We start from the raw sequence: 15,954 nt of genomic DNA, 5'->3' as shown, positions 1-15,954 counted from the left end.
CTTTTTCTTTTCCTTTTCTCAATAAAAAAAAAGAACAAAGTGTGTTGGGGGTGGAGTAAGAGCCCTTTTAATCAGGTCATTGACACATACATTTGAATTTAAGTCTCCCAAAGAAGTCAGGACTTGAGGATCCAAGATCCTAGAAGCAGTAAGAAAAGAATGGTGGGATTGAAAAAGTTTTATAAAATTACGGTCTACATTCAATTCATTTGATTCCATCATCAAACGATACATAAAGGAAAGAAACAGACCCCTAGGCAAGTACAGGCAATTCCTGACTTAAACTCTTTTGGCTTTATGACAGTGTGAACGTATTATACACTCAGCAGAAACTTGGCTTTGAAATTTTAGTTAGTATTAGCCTTTGTGAATGAGGTTAATGTCTCTTTAAACAGTTTCCAGGGAATTATCAAGCTCATTTTTTCTGTGACATGAAGATACATATGAACATACGAAGTCTTCATCCAAGAAGAGGGTCCTCAGTAAAAGTGACCAAGCAAAACCCAAAATGTGAAGTCTCTAGAACCATAAGAAATCAATATGGTTTATAATAGAAACTGAATGAAGACACATTCCTTAAACTGCACATAGAAGATGTATTGTAGTACTAAATGTAGAAGCCAAATTCACAAAGCTCATAAATAAAACGGGGAATGTCCTAAAGAACTGGTGACTGGAAAATATACATTATAGTCGGCATAAAAATAATTAATCTTAAAAAGTGATCATTCTAGCTTCATCAAAATTAACAACTCTCATTCTTCAAAGGATATGATCAATAAAATAAAGCATCAAGTCAGAGATATAGAAAAATGTGTAATATATATCACCATGTGCTTGTTTTAATATCTAGACTTTTCAGTTCTTTTTACCAATTTAATGGCCTTTGAAGTAAAATATTAATACATACAGTAACATGCAGAGATTTCAATAATGGTTGATATATTTTGCTTAAATATATAATATACCCATATATTCAGCATAAAAATTATCTATAGAAAATATTAGGGGGCTTAAGAGATAGTTCATCAGATAATACAAAGTTCTCTGATCTGCATAGATGTGCTATATCTTGCAGCAAATACACACATACAGGCACACACAGAGAATAAATAAAGGTAAAAAGTAAAATAATGATGTCAAAGATAATTGCAGAAAACTATGTGAGGGTTAAAACAGAATTCTAGTTCATGTTAACTGCACAGCCAGACAATATAGTTATATTAAAACAGGAAGCATCTGAGCAAACATTTCTAAAAAAAACTTTCCCAGTACTGAATTGGTAGTAACGAGGGTAAGTATTCTAGAAAACTTGTATGGCTATTATGAGATGTGAATATATGCTTTTGAGATCTACTGTTTCATTGGATTCTTGCTGTGCAAACAAGGGAATATGTTTGTAGTACATGGTGATACATGAACTGTCTGTGAATTTCTGGGCCAGATAGAATGAGAACATATATAGCAAATAAGGCATGAGACACTAATTTTCAGTTGATGCTTAAATGTGATTTTCTGTCTTAAAGCAATAAAACTTCACAAAACTATTTCCTGTTCATAATAAATTAAATATGGTCAGCAGAACATGGGTGTTACTGTCTGCACTACAGAGATAAAACAACAACCATTCTCAACTCAGGAAAAATCATTTGTGAAAGCAAGGGATATTACTGTGGCCACAATAAGCATAATTCTTGAAAGCACTCTGGAATTGCCTTTAACCATTGCCTTTGGTCATCTATATTTTATTCTACCCTGTGCCTTTATGTTCAATATCGTGACAAGCATCCTTCTTTCCCTAACTGGAAGCTCCTTCTCTACTGGTTAGCTCTCATAATGCCAGAAAGTGCTATGCAGGCACATAGAGAATAATCAGCAGGGGTCTTAATTAGACTTTTAACTTACATGCTACAATTCCAACTTGCCAAGCAAGAGGTACTTACTTATGCAATAATGGCACCACAGTTATGCCTGTACCTGAGGCCCACCCCATATGGAAGAGATCATGTCTGGTATGCGGACCTGGTCAAGGGCTTGTGATTCAGAAGGTCATAGACTCTAGGAATGAAACTTCCATTTTTGTTCTGCAAAGTGATCATGTCAATCTGCTTTTTGTTTTTTCTTTTTAATTGCTATAGACGACTCCTGTTACATTTCAGCAAACGACAGTTAATGCAGTGACTCATGACTGGTCAAGTTGCTAAGAACAAGTGACTATTGACTGTTCATCCTTCTAGTGGGACACCAACACACTCCCTTGAAGGCTCCAAAAGCATTATAGAAAAGGGGATGAAAAGAATGCAAGATCCAAGTGATAAGGAGAAAGACCATTAAACACTGTCTAATGGGTATGACCCGGTCTACCAAGTCAAGGACTCTCAACAACTGAAGTTATCTGAATAGGCCTGTACAAGACTGACTTAGATGAGAACAAAGTTATGGAACCCTATCCAGAGTGTCTGTTGACAGAGATATACTGGTGGAGGAAATCATTGTCTTTAGTGACATGACCACTGAGATGGTGGTTAACTTCACTCCCACGCCCATGTGAGTAGCACTGGTTAAACCCAGTGAGTCACAGAGCAAAGCAAAAAGACATGAAAGTCCAATTGGAGCGTGGTGGTACAAGGAGGAGGCACTCATATGATGGAAATTGGAGAAGCGAAGGCGATGTGTAATCTGAGCGTATTATCTACATGTAAGAATTTGTCAAAAAATAAATTAATAGAAACAGGGTCCAGCTTAAGCAATACTTTCTGGTAACATTTCCATACCTTTGGATTAGTTAAATATCCCACAGTGTTCTGTGACACTTGCATTTCTCCTTGGCATTGACCCTTCAATGTGTAGTCTTTGGTTAAATATCACTTTTCACAAAGGGCAAGGGTTGAATCTGTTTTTCCTACCCCTGGGCTCCCTGTATTTGTCATAGTGTCTAGTACATAGCAGGTGCTCAAAAGACGTTATTGAGTCAATGAGACACCACCATTTATCTTCTAGATTTGAAGGGTGTATATCTTCAAACTTGAAGCCATTCTAAGCACCTGAGAAAAAATGTATTGCATCCTGGTATCATAAAACTTTTGCAGTGCACATTATAGGCAAACCAATATGCTTTGTAGGAAACTGTCCCCAGCAGTGTTGCTATGGTTCAGATGTGCTTTGCTTTTACCTCTTGGAGTCTGTGTGCTGGAAGCTTTGTCATGCATGACCCCATTAAGAGATTATGGAACATTTTCATGGAAAATGATTATGTCATAGATGATGTTGCCCTAGGGAATGATGTTGGTCTTTGGAATGAGTTGACTCTTGAAAAAGTAAACTGATACAGAATAGCTTACGCTAGGTATTTTTTCTCATTCTATACTCTGCTGCATCTGTTCCTATTTCTCTGCTATATTGTGATGAAGTCAAGCAGGACTTCATCCTAAGGAAGACACATACGGCCTCTCGATCTTGGACTTTGGGCTTCCTAAACTGTGAGTTAAGCAAATCTCCTTTATTATAAGTAACCAGCTTTAAGTATTTTTTATAGTGATAGAAAACGAATTAGTATAACTATTGAAAATATTTTTTATTCTTTCATTGTATGATGATATACATATACATGTGTGTACACATTAATTTGTGGGCAGGTGCACATGCATATATGTACATGTAAAAGGCAGAAGTCAAGTTCAGGTGTTGTTTCTCAGAAAGAATATAGCCTTTTTTGAAACAGTCACTTCCTGTCCTGGGACATACTGTGTAAGCTAGTCGGCTGGCCAGTGAGCTCCTTCTTTCTTAAGTTGCTCCTACTAATAGAAAGTAATGAAAGCAGAGCATACATCTTTAAAACTGAAAACTTATGTGAACAGTGTTTCTTTTTGGTACTGTTTTCTTCTAAATGGTTGTTTCTCTGTATCTTCAGCAGCATCACAATCAAGACATGATCTAGTTTTGCAGGCAGCTGGTTCTTCATATATCTCAAAGGAAATCTGCATAGAAAGTGTTATTTTCAATAATCTTTGGCCATTGAAAGGTTCCTTTGGGCCTTTGAAATGAAAGTATAAATGTGTTTGGGGTGAGCCTAAATAACTATTTTTTTATATTTTATTTCATTACTTATTTTGATACAGGGTCATATGTAGCCCAGACTAATCTTGATTCTTTCTATGTAGTGTAGAATGACCTTGAACTCCTAATCCTCTTGCTTCTACATCCCAAGTGCTGGGATACAAGAATTCACCAAAACACATTATATATAGTGCTGGAGATCGAACCCAGGGCTTCATGCAAGGTAGATGGGCACTTTAACAGCCTAGATATATCTTCAATCACTTATTTTTTTATTTTATTAGTTAATTTTAATAATAAACTTATTCTAATTTTGGTCTGCAACTCAGGTGCATTTTATTTCAATAAACAGTATCTTGTTTTTACTTGGTTAGGGTCTTGCATTTACTATGAAGCAAAGAAAAATAAAACAAAACTTTCTTCCCATCTGTCTTCATTCTGAAGCAACTGAAAGTCATTTTATAGCCTGGAACTCACATAGTTAAATTACCAGCAGTGAGACCTGGTTTTACTTGTGCTTCTTTCTTCTCTCCACAGCACACAAATGCATACTGTGCTCATGCTCTGAGGTTTCCCGTCCCTTGCATTGCTAAGGTTTTCTACATGTTATACAGAACTGTGTAGACAGAGAGAACGGGATGAGTCTCTCTGGGTAGCTGGACATGTAACAACATTGAGATTCAGGAGCCTTGGGATGGTTACTAGTAGGCTGACTGTGAGCACCCAAAAAACGGAAAATAGACCCACAGAAGATGTAGGAGGAAGATAGACTTCTAGCCTTTCTAAACACAGGAGCTCGGTAGTTCATGTGTTCCAGAAGCATTTTAAATCTCACAACCTGAGTTACCCAGTGTTACATTTTCATATTATTTATAATAAATACCTCTTTCGCCTATACTTAGGCTGGCTTAAGTTGGTGTCTATGACTTGCATCCCCGGAGTTCTAATTAATGAGTCCTCAGGCTCTGTCTACATAAGCCAAGTCTTCTAATCCCATTGGTACTTTTTTTCTTGAGTGCTCAGTCTACAAACTGCCAATATTTTTGCTTAGAGATTACCTTTACAAACACAGTCCCACGGCTTACATCCCTTGTGGGCAGGTAACACTTCGTACTGGATGCTAAGGTGGACAGATGGAATGCAAATGACCTCATCTTTCTTTAGCTGGGGCCAAGCATGGACCAGTTGCCAAGCTGTGGCAAACAGGGCATCCATCCCCACACACATCTCATACTGAGTAGCCTTTTGTGATCCTATTTTCTGCAGATCTACAGTTTGCCATTCCACACAGTGTACATAAAATAAGCTGGCAGTAGTAGTATATACTGTTTCCAGAACAATCTTTCCTTGAAGGTATAATAAGGAGTTTTATGTTTTTATAATATTAATGTTACTGTGTAACAATGAATGACAGTGACTTTGTGAGAACACTGAAGTATACGCTTTACAGAAATATCCTCATTTAATTTTAATAACGCTTAGATAAGTATAGGTATTGCTCTATTTTATGACAAATATGTAGATGTCATATAATCTCCTCAAGACTAGTAACTTAAAAGTAGAGAGATTATTTAAACAATTGCTACAGACTGTTTATGTCTTCCCAAAATATAGATAATAAAGTCCTACTTTAATGTGATGTTAAGAGGTAGTTGGCAGGTAATGAAATCATGAGGGTGGAGTCTCACAAATGAGATCAGGACCCTCATAAAAGTACAGAAGAGAGCTTGTTTCCCTTTCTCTCTGCCTTCTGCCTTGTGAGACTATGAGAAAAGATCTCTCATTGGAACACAACAATACTGTCATTTCTCAGTCACCAGAATTATAAAAACAAAATTTCAACTGTTTAGGCCACTCACTGATGTGGGAGTGTCATATATTAATCTGTTGATTTCATTGGTTAAGCAATAAAGAAACTGCTTGGCCCTCATAGGTTAAAACATAGGTGGGAGGAGTAAACAGAACGGAAGAGGAAGTGAGCTCAGATTCGACAGCTCTCCTCTCAGGGGCAGATGCCTCAGAGAGACGCCATGTTCCCCTCTCCTGGGCGGACACCAAAATAGCTCTGCTCTCTGAGGCACATGTGATGAAGCTCCGACCCAGGGTGGACATAGGCTAGAATCTTCCCGGTAAGACCGGTGCTCACAGATTGTTAGAGATGGGTTGATCAGGATATCAGAATTAGCCTAGAAGAGGCTAGATAGAAACGGGCCAAGCAATGTTTAAATGAATACAGTTTGTGTGTTGTTATTTCGGGACATAAGCTAGCCAGCCAGGTGGCCGGGGTGCTGGGGACGCAGCCCTGCCGCTCCTATTACAACAACTCACCTATGATTCCATTTTGCAATGGAAGCCCTGACTAAGATAACATCTAACTCAAGTTATCCCTCCACATAAATTACCACATTATACTCTTTGTCCTTTAATGTGCCTACTTCCATTGTAATCATGTTACATCAATAAAGTATAAATTCATTTATGACATGCTCTATAGCTTATTTGTTTTATTAAATTCATAAACAAATAAATATATTGTTGATGTAGCAGACACAGTTTACGAGTGATGAAAATAAATGACTTTGTTCAGGAAGCAATATTTCAGTCCCATTTCTTCCTCTTATCAGAATGGCTTTGACCTTTCCAAGCCTGTTCCTTATTTACAAAGTGATGTTATAAATGTACCTAGGGATCATTACAAATAATCTCACGAGCATACTTCTAAATTAACTTTAGGTCATATGTATTGTTGACAAATGAGCCCAAAATCTTACATGGAGACGCTGAATATATCTCAATCACACAATTCATTTAAATGTGAAAGAATTATAAAAGGTAGCCTGTATTCATATGGGATTATCCTCTGCTTAAAGTTGTAATATAATCTGCTCATTGTCTGGGTTTAAAACTCAAAATAAAAAAAATGTGAATATTAAAAGCAGCTACTTCTATGCCATTGTGTACTCAGTATAACCTTTACTGGAAAAAAAAATAAGGCAAGGATTTGTGGTGACTCCAATTTGCTGCCCTTGGGGGAGAAACAGGTTTCATTCATCCTTATCTTCCTGGGGTCACTCATGCTCCTTGCACTTGAGCCATTGACCACTCTGGGTGCCCCCCACGCCTCACATTGTAGTGTTCTCCTCCACATGCAAGGTACTTAGTGAAAATGTTCCTGAATGCTAACTCTTCTATTTTACTCTCTCCTCATGTCATAACTTCTTTCATGCCTGCTCTACATGTTTGACAATTGAGCTTCACATCCATAGCTCTTGTTGAGACCTTTATTTTGATAACCAAACTTAAATTTCCAAGTAACCCATGGACACCTCCACTTGGGTGCCTTTACACCATCTTCAGCCAGTAACTCCAAAGTCCAGCTCATCAACATTTGCCTGTCTCACTGCAACCTATAAGATTCTCCATAATCTTGTGTTTCTTATCACCTAGTGACAAGTTGTGACAGCCATATTCTACTTTTAGTTTCTTACCTCATCTCCCCTAACTGTTTTTATGGTTCAGATGAATGAAACTCAGGAAGAAAAAAAAAGTAATTCCTTAGATTCAAGTTTCATTCCAGTGGTATAACTCAAGACTTTTACCTTTTCCTTTCTATAGTTAACCTTGTCCCATAAACTTATAAGAGATCCTGACATGCCATAGAAACCTTCATTGCACTTTGTGGTTAATAGAAAAAGTATCTAACATTGCACTAAAAATTGGAGACTAACTATAGCTGTCATCTTCCTACAGTGCTAAGTTTATTCACTTTCTCCACCCTCACCCCATTCCATGGGCTTCATTTTTATCAGATTCATGCTATTGATGGAGGTGGGTCTTGTATTTATCTGTTGCTTTCATTGGTTAATTAATAAAGAAAACTGCTTGGCCCTGATAGGATAGAAAATTAGGTAGGTGGAGTAGACAGAACAGAATGCTGGGAGAAAGAAGCCTAGTCAGACAGTCGCCATGATTCTCCCACCCGACACAGCCACAGGTTAAGATCTTCCCTGATAAGCCACCTCGTGGGCTACACAGATTATTAGAAATGGTTTAGATCAATATGTAAGAGCTACCCAATAAGAGACTGGAACTAATGGGCCAGGCAGTGTTTAAAAGAATACAGTTTCTGTGTGATTATTTCGGGTAAAGCTAGCCGGGTGGCAGGAAGTGGCCCACCGCTCCTCACTACATGCTATGGCCCAGAAGTAAATGGGTTCTGTGTACTCTTCACTTATTCTTATGTGAAATGATGTCCCTGTAGAGTGATATGTTCTGCTGAGCAAATTCACAAAAGTGAAGCCCAAGATACAATGCTATTTTAAATTCTTAAAACTTTCCCTAGGCTGCAGCATAGGAAGACAGCCTTTCATGTCTGGGAACCTAAAACTCATGCAGGGCCTTTATCATGACACATGACACCCATATTAACTTATATTTGTGTCTCCTTTATTATACTGCAAGTGTCATTCTCTTATTTGTTGACTCAGAATGTTGTCTAACATAATATCAAATGCTTAAATGTTTCTAAGCTAACAGTTGAAACAATAATTGATTACATAAATGACAAAATCAGTGGTATAAACTGCTGAATAAATGTTCTTATCAAGTAGTATAATTCTATGACAAATGCTTCAATAAAACTGACTAATGCTTTTTATAAAATAAAATTAAAATTACGATAATGCTAAAAAACATATATTTTATGATTTAGGGGAACATATGTAGTGGATAAGAGGTCCTTATACACACCGATAAGCACCATAGAAACCAAGAAAACTAAACACACAGGTTTTTCTCTTCAATGGAAGGAAAAGTTTGTCTATCTTTCTCCTGAAATTCTGGGAAAGAATGTAGTTTATAGCCTGGTGATCACCTGGTATCTGTAGAACCAAGCTTCACCCCCTATCCTCCAGAATATTATGTTTGTTTATCCCAGGCTTTCCCCTATAAATCTTCAACATTTCTTCTAGTCCTTAAAACCCATCCTTTTGAGTAGCATCACTTATACTTGACAACAGTTTAAGTAACTTCTGTTTATCTTAGAGCCAGGTCAATTCTGCCTCCCATGGGTATTATATTTACCACAGTCATTCTTAGACCCTAAATCTTGAACATTCTGAGTAAACAAAACCTAGTTTTATGAAAGAAACCAGATATACTTGGTAAAGAATGTAAACATGTCTTGAGTTTTGTTATACTCGCGAGATTGAGTTAATTGTCATCAGAGAACTTTTAGCAAATTGTGCTGTGCTTAAATATGGGTAACATATATGACCTGGGGTCAGACTCCAGAAGTCTGTCCAGCATTGGATAAGTCAGGGTGAACAGAGTTTCATTCTTACCTTCTCTATATCATTTTTCTGCCAGCCTGATGCTTGCAGGAGCCCCCACAAAAACAGTCTCAGAATATCAAGACCTTATCTCATGAGCCACAATAGGGTATAGGTTCTTATCAGAGCAGAGAGGTGTCTACCACTTCATTCTGATGTTTGTTGGCTGACTATCGGGTTTCTTCTCACCATTAAAGTAGGACAGAGAAACCAAATGCTGACCCAGGAGATAATGACTAAAGCAAAGGCTTAATGACCAATTCCTGAAGACAAATAAGATCCTAGTAGGGAGTTATTGAATTTTTATTTCCATTGCTGTCATAGAATACCCCATGAATAGAGTTCAAAGGGGAAAGGGCTGACTTGTTATGAGCTCTCAGTTCCTGGTTATAATTCACAGCACAGAGGTCACGGCAGCAGGAGCCTGAGAGAGTTGGTCACATCATGTCCTTAACTCGGAACAGAAAGTGATGAATGCATATACGCTTTTACTCCTCATCAGGGCCTACTGTCCACAGTTAGAGTGGGTTATTCCACCTCAGTTGACCCAGTCAAGTAAATCTGTCAGATCCCAACCCAATTAAGACAACTTCTCATTGAAATTCTCTTCCAGGGATTTTTAATTGTGCTAAGCTGTCAATCAAAACTAAGCATTGTAGGGGTGAGTAGAGGGATATTCTCACAGTACCATTTCACGAAGTACGTCAATTGGCTCTTGAATTCAGAAAAAAACAAAAGCCAGAAACCCATGCAAATGCTTGGAAAACATCACAGCAATCTAATAATCAGTTCATATATGGAAGTGGGCATTAATATTACACATGTATCAACTCCATACTTTCCTTGTGGTCATAGTTTGCCTTGATGCTCAATCAGAAGTACAGAAGCTCAGAAGAGTGTATTGTAACCTATCAACTCCAAGAACTGCCAAACTGACCTCCACTGGTTTTATATTAACTTGACACAAAATAGTCATCAGAGAGGAGGAAACATCAATTGAGAAAATGTCTTCAGAAAAAGAAGGCTGTGTGTAAGTCTGTAGGGCATTTTCTTCATTAGTGATTGGTGGGAGAGGGCCCATCCCAATGTTGGAAGGACCACTCCTGGGCTGTTGGTCCTGGGTTCTATAAGAAAGCAGGTAGAGCAAGTCATAGGGAGCAAGCCAATAAGCAGCAATCCCCCCCTCCCCAACACACACACATATACCATGGCCTCCAGGTTCTGGCACTGCTTGAATTCCTGCCCTGACTTCCTCTAATGATGAACGGCAGTGGGTAAGCCAAATAAATGCTTTCCTCCTTAAAGTCACCATTCCATCACAATAGAAACCCTACTGAGGATAGTGATGTGGGATGCCCCTCTGTAAGTTGTGAATATGTCTTATGACCACTGGTTAATAAAGAAGCTGATTTGGCCAATATTCAGGCAGAATAGAGTCAGGCGGGAAATCCAGGCATAGAGAGGGAAAGGAGGCAGAGTGAGGGAGACGCCATGTAGCCACCAAAGGAGAAAGATGCCAAAACTTTACTGGTAAGCTGTGGCCATATGACAATACACCGATTAGTAAAAATGGGTTAATTAAAGTTGTAAGAGTTAGTTAATAATAGCCTGAGCTAATAGGCCAAACAGTTTGTAGCTAATATAAGTTTCTGTGTGATGTCTCAGGACTGGACAGCTTATGTGGGATTTCCCTCTGCATATTGTGAATACCATTGGCTAATAAAGAAGCTGCTTTGGGCCTCTTGCAGCACAGAATAGGGCAAGGCAAAGCATAAATTCCAAGCAGATAGAGGAGGAGAGGTAGGCATAATCAATAAGATGCCATGTAGCCACCAGAGGAGTAAGTCACAAACTGCCAGCAGAAACCTTACTGGTAGGCCACAAGCCTCGTGGTAAAATATAAAATAATGGAAACAGGTTAATTTAAGATATAAGAGACTATTGACCAAACAACGGTTTAAATAATATAGTTTCTGTGTAATTATTTTGGGTCTGAACATCCAGGAAACAAAGTAGCAGCCTCCACCAACAGGCAGCCAAGAAACAAAAGAGCAGCCTCCAGTTACAGAATAGTTAATTATTTTCAGTTTATTTAGCAAATCAAAACAACTCTTGTGCGGTAAAGGGAACACTCCTCCATAGCCGGTGGGATTTTAAAATGGTACAGCCCCATTGGATATCAGTATGGCGATTTCTCAGAAAATTAGGAAACAACTTTCCTCACAACCCATCACAAAGGATACATAATTGTACCATAAGGACATGTGCTCAACTATGTTCATAGCAGCATTGTTTGTCATAGCCAGAACCTGGAAACAACCTAAATGCCCATTGACTGAAGAATGGATAGGAAAATGTGGTACATTTAACACAATGGAGTACTATATAGCAGAAAAGGAAATGACATCTTGAAATTTGAAGGCAAATGGATGGATCTAGAAAACATCACATTGAGTGAGGTAACCCAGACCTAGGAAGACAAATACCTTATGTACTCACTCATAAAGTGACTTATAGACATAAATCAAAGAAAACCAGCCTACAATTCACAATCCCAGAGAACCTAGACAACAATGAGGGCCCTAAGAGAGACATACATAAATATAATCTACATGGGAAGTAGAAAAAGAAAAGATTTCCTGAGTAAATTAGAAGCTTGGGGACCATGGGAGAGGGTTGAAGGGCAGGGGAGCAGAGAAAAATGCTTAGCTTAATAAAATCAATTAAAAAAAAAAAGACTGAAAAAAAAGACCAAAAAAATTCAGTTTATTTAGGAAATAACTCAAAATGCTATTTTGACAGTCTTATTGGAATAATCATTTTTTAAATAAGCATGCCACTTATCTAGTAGTTTTACTCATTTAGTTAAGTAATGTCAAATAATTTTTGCTTTAAGAGGAAGTCATGCCTAATTTGTGTTTAATGACTTTGCTTTTAAGTACACTGCCAAAAAAGAGAAAATTTCTGAAATCTTTATATTAGTTCAGAACTAAATATTTTTAGGTTAAATAAATCTGTGGGACACAGCTAAGGAAAGTAGAGATATGAAAGGTAAATACACTTTAGTTGTCCTTCACATGTTAGGTTATGCGCCAAAGACTTATAACAAAAGTAAAATAAACGCGACAAAAAAAGTTAAACCCAAATGTGAAATGTATTGGTTAAATACCTCCCAAGTTTTCTTCCAGAAAATGTATAGCAAATGCTTAAAAAATGTCAGTTTTATCAGACATCTTACTATGACTAAAATTAAAAGTATTTAAATAAACTTGGCAAAACCAGCCATGTGCCATGATCTCTCCTGTGTATTTGGAGGAACAGGCTGCCTAATAGAACGTCTCTGGGCTTGTGAACCCCCAAAACAACCGTAGGCCAGGTGGAAGCCATTCATTATGGTGTCTGAACAGACAGCTGAACACCCTCTGCACACCATAAATGCAGGAACTGCACATTCAGGACAGCAATAAACTCATAGGCTGACATATTAGCTAGAGTTTTCAGCCACTTGCTTTAGCTGTAAAACTCTGCCAGTTTTTGTTGCTGCAGAATATAGTAGATTGTTTATGGATTTGTAATTTTGGAGACAAACCAAGGAAAAATGGCAATAAAAAAGGCAAAAACATGTGCAGGCACTGAGGTTATTGCTGTATTTTAAAATTACAGTCTTATGGAGAGTTACAACAGAAGCAAGAGGAAAATAAATAAAAAAATGGAATAATCAAATTATTGTTTTCCACAGAAACATAGTCCCAGATAGCTATGGGTCAGCTCACTTGCATGGAACATATTGAAGAAGCTACAAAGGGTGCTCAGAAAGATGCAAGTTATTATTATTAACTGGAACTAAATTTATCAACAGAACCCTCTGATAATGCTTGGTAATTTATAGCTAATAGTTTACTGGTGAAAATACATCTTCCAGAACAACCAAATCAGCTTAGATTACATCTAAGTTCCCTTAGAATGAAAAATCCCAATTGAAATTAATTTCTAAACTTGTAATTGGGAAAGCAGTTCGGGTGTAGGAGTCCAGTCCAAACATACAATGGCCCTGGCTGCTCAGGAAGTACCAGGCATCTCTCCTGTGATGTCTAAGAGCCCTGTGGCGTCCCAGTAGCAAGTATAAGAGTCTTTACTCACAGTTCTCTTGCCATCCATCCACAGAAAAGCACATTCCTGGGCATGAGCACAAGACATCTCAATCCCAGAGACTCTCAGAGCAAAAACTTTGAGAAAGGACGCATGACCTAAACATCACTAAATTTTCTTAAGAAGTAAAATCAAGGCGGTAGCATGGAACTAGATAGTAGATGATAAGATGAAATCTTTATGACTTACTGCCTGTGACTACTCCAGTTTAAAGTGGCCCCCGCCCAGTTTGTGTGTTGTCTGGGTATATGTGTGAATGTGAGTATGTGAGTGTGTTTGGCATGGGCACTTGTGTGTATAAGGGGATACGCATGCCTGTGAGAGCATGTGGGGACCAAAAGCACAGAGAAGGATGTTTGGTGTCCTACGCTGGTGCTCTTTACCTTATACCCTTGTTGGACTCTCTCCCTGAAGCTGCAGCTAGGCTGGCAACCCCAAAACCCTAGCAATCCTCCCTTGCTTGTGCCTCTCTCCATCCCCCATAGTGCTGGGGTTACAGGAGCTCAACCAACCCTGGCTTTTTATGATTTTTTTTTAAAAAAAACCCCAGGCCCTCATTCTTTTGCACCAAGTGCTCTTACCCACCTAGCCACCTCCCTCACTCCAAGGATGTCTTCTTCTCTGATGTTTTGTCTTCTCTCACCTCGTAATGAAACTGCTAGGATGCTATTTCATAGCTGTCTGCTGGGGCTAATGGTCTTTTTAGCTCATGCAATGGACATATAGTTTCGCTCTCATGCTAAGAAGTGTCTGGAAGTCACTATTGATGGGAAGAAAAGTCATGACAAGGAGAAAGTCATTGCTAGGCACTTTTTATGACCAGCAGCTTGTAAAGGACGTGAAATGAGAAATAAGCATAAATGGTTGGCTTCATTCTAACGCTGCTAAGTGTTAGGGATGTGTTCATTTGAATTAATGACTTTGGATTTCAACGATTCCCCCCTCCCCAATTCTGCATCACAGCCACAGATTATGATTTCTGAAAGATGTTCATATGTGGTTTACAAAATATAGATCTTAATGCATGTAGAATTTTAGATATATATATATATATATTAAGATAAGAATTTTTATACCAATTTAAGACAGGCAAAAACAGGCTTTGCAGTTAAAAGTTACATAAATTTGTAGACAACTTCATTTCCTTAGCTACAAGGGAGGAAATGACATCAATCCCTCTTACCTGCTAGTTGACTTACTTGGGTGTAATAGCTATAAAATGCAATATGTGATGCACCTGTTGCTATTGACATCATTTTTAAAGCCATCTCAAAGAGTCAATGTAACCCTACTAACGGTACATCATGGTACATCTATGTCATTTTTGTTTTGCTTTGTTTGGTTGGTTGGCTTTTTTGTTGTTGTTGGTGGTGGTGGTGGTGGTTTTGCTTGAGGCATGATTTCTCTGTGTCACTCTGGCTGTCCTAGAACTTACTTTGTAGACCAGGCTAACCTCAAACTGACAGAGATCCACCAGAAACCTCTGCCTCCTGAATGCTGCGATTCAAGGCACAAATCACCACTGTCATGCCCATGTCATGTTTTAAAATGATAAATACTGCATAAAATGTGTTTTCATAAGCCTCAGCAAAATAGCACTTACAAATTTTAATAAAATCATAAAAAACAGGAAAATACTCATCACAAAAACTTTATTATCCAGAATTACCAGAATGTAAATTATTCAGACTTTGATGTTCAAGTTTAGGGCTCCTTATGTATGTTTTGCTTTGTGACTAAAAAACTGTTCTGATCATGACCATGAAGAAGAGACATTCCAGTTCATGTGCGACACTGTGGAACATGTTCATTACAATATGTATTAAAGTTTAATAAATAAGAGACCTAGGAGAAGGCAGATGCTTCGGGGACATCATAACAGCATGTGTTTGATGCTCCATTGCAATCCAATTTTGAAGTGGCTCTCTCCCAAGGGTGCTCTTATCCTCCACCCCAGATTTCTAGAAGTGTGGTTCTGAATAAAAATAAATCCGGTGCTATCCTCGAACCTCGGTCTAAACTGTCTCTTAAAACTAGTGTTCGCCTCTTAGACCTGGGACCAGACTGTATTAATTCTCCATAGACTGGGAACCTACATAGTAGGGAAGACGTTCTTGACAGAACTGGAGTTTCAGCCTCTAGGGAAAAAAATGATAAAAAACGACACACTTCGGTCAGCACTGCTTCGTGATTCTTGCTGTTTCAAAGCTATGAAAAACAAAGAGCGCTTTTAAGTTTATAGCCCTACTCCAACAGAGAAACTTGAAAAGCTTTGAGAAAGTGAAGGAAACCAATAAGCAGTTTAGACAGACAGAGGTTAAGAGGAGAGGGAATGGGGCAGGAGGGGAGGGTGAGAGAGGCCGACAGAGAGAGAGAGAGAGAGAGAGAGAGAGAGAGAGAGAGAGAGAGAGAGAGAGAG

The 15,954-nt window shown here is 38.3% G+C and overlaps 1 protein-coding gene across 3 annotated transcripts in view; it reads right to left on the bottom strand.

Moving 5' to 3' along the window:
• The window catches only part of Grm1 (glutamate metabotropic receptor 1), a 388,725-nt gene that overhangs the window by 20,683 nt on the left and 352,088 nt on the right, over window positions 1-15,954 (bottom strand). The window lies entirely within an intron of this gene.

The sequence above is a fragment of the Microtus ochrogaster genome, linkage group LG4, assembly GCF_000317375.1.
Source record: "Microtus ochrogaster isolate Prairie Vole_2 linkage group LG4, MicOch1.0, whole genome shotgun sequence".
Lineage (NCBI taxonomy): Eukaryota > Metazoa > Chordata > Mammalia > Rodentia > Cricetidae > Microtus > Microtus ochrogaster.
The sequence above is the reverse complement of the archived record's forward strand: the minus strand, read 5'-3'. Positions and strand labels throughout refer to the sequence as shown.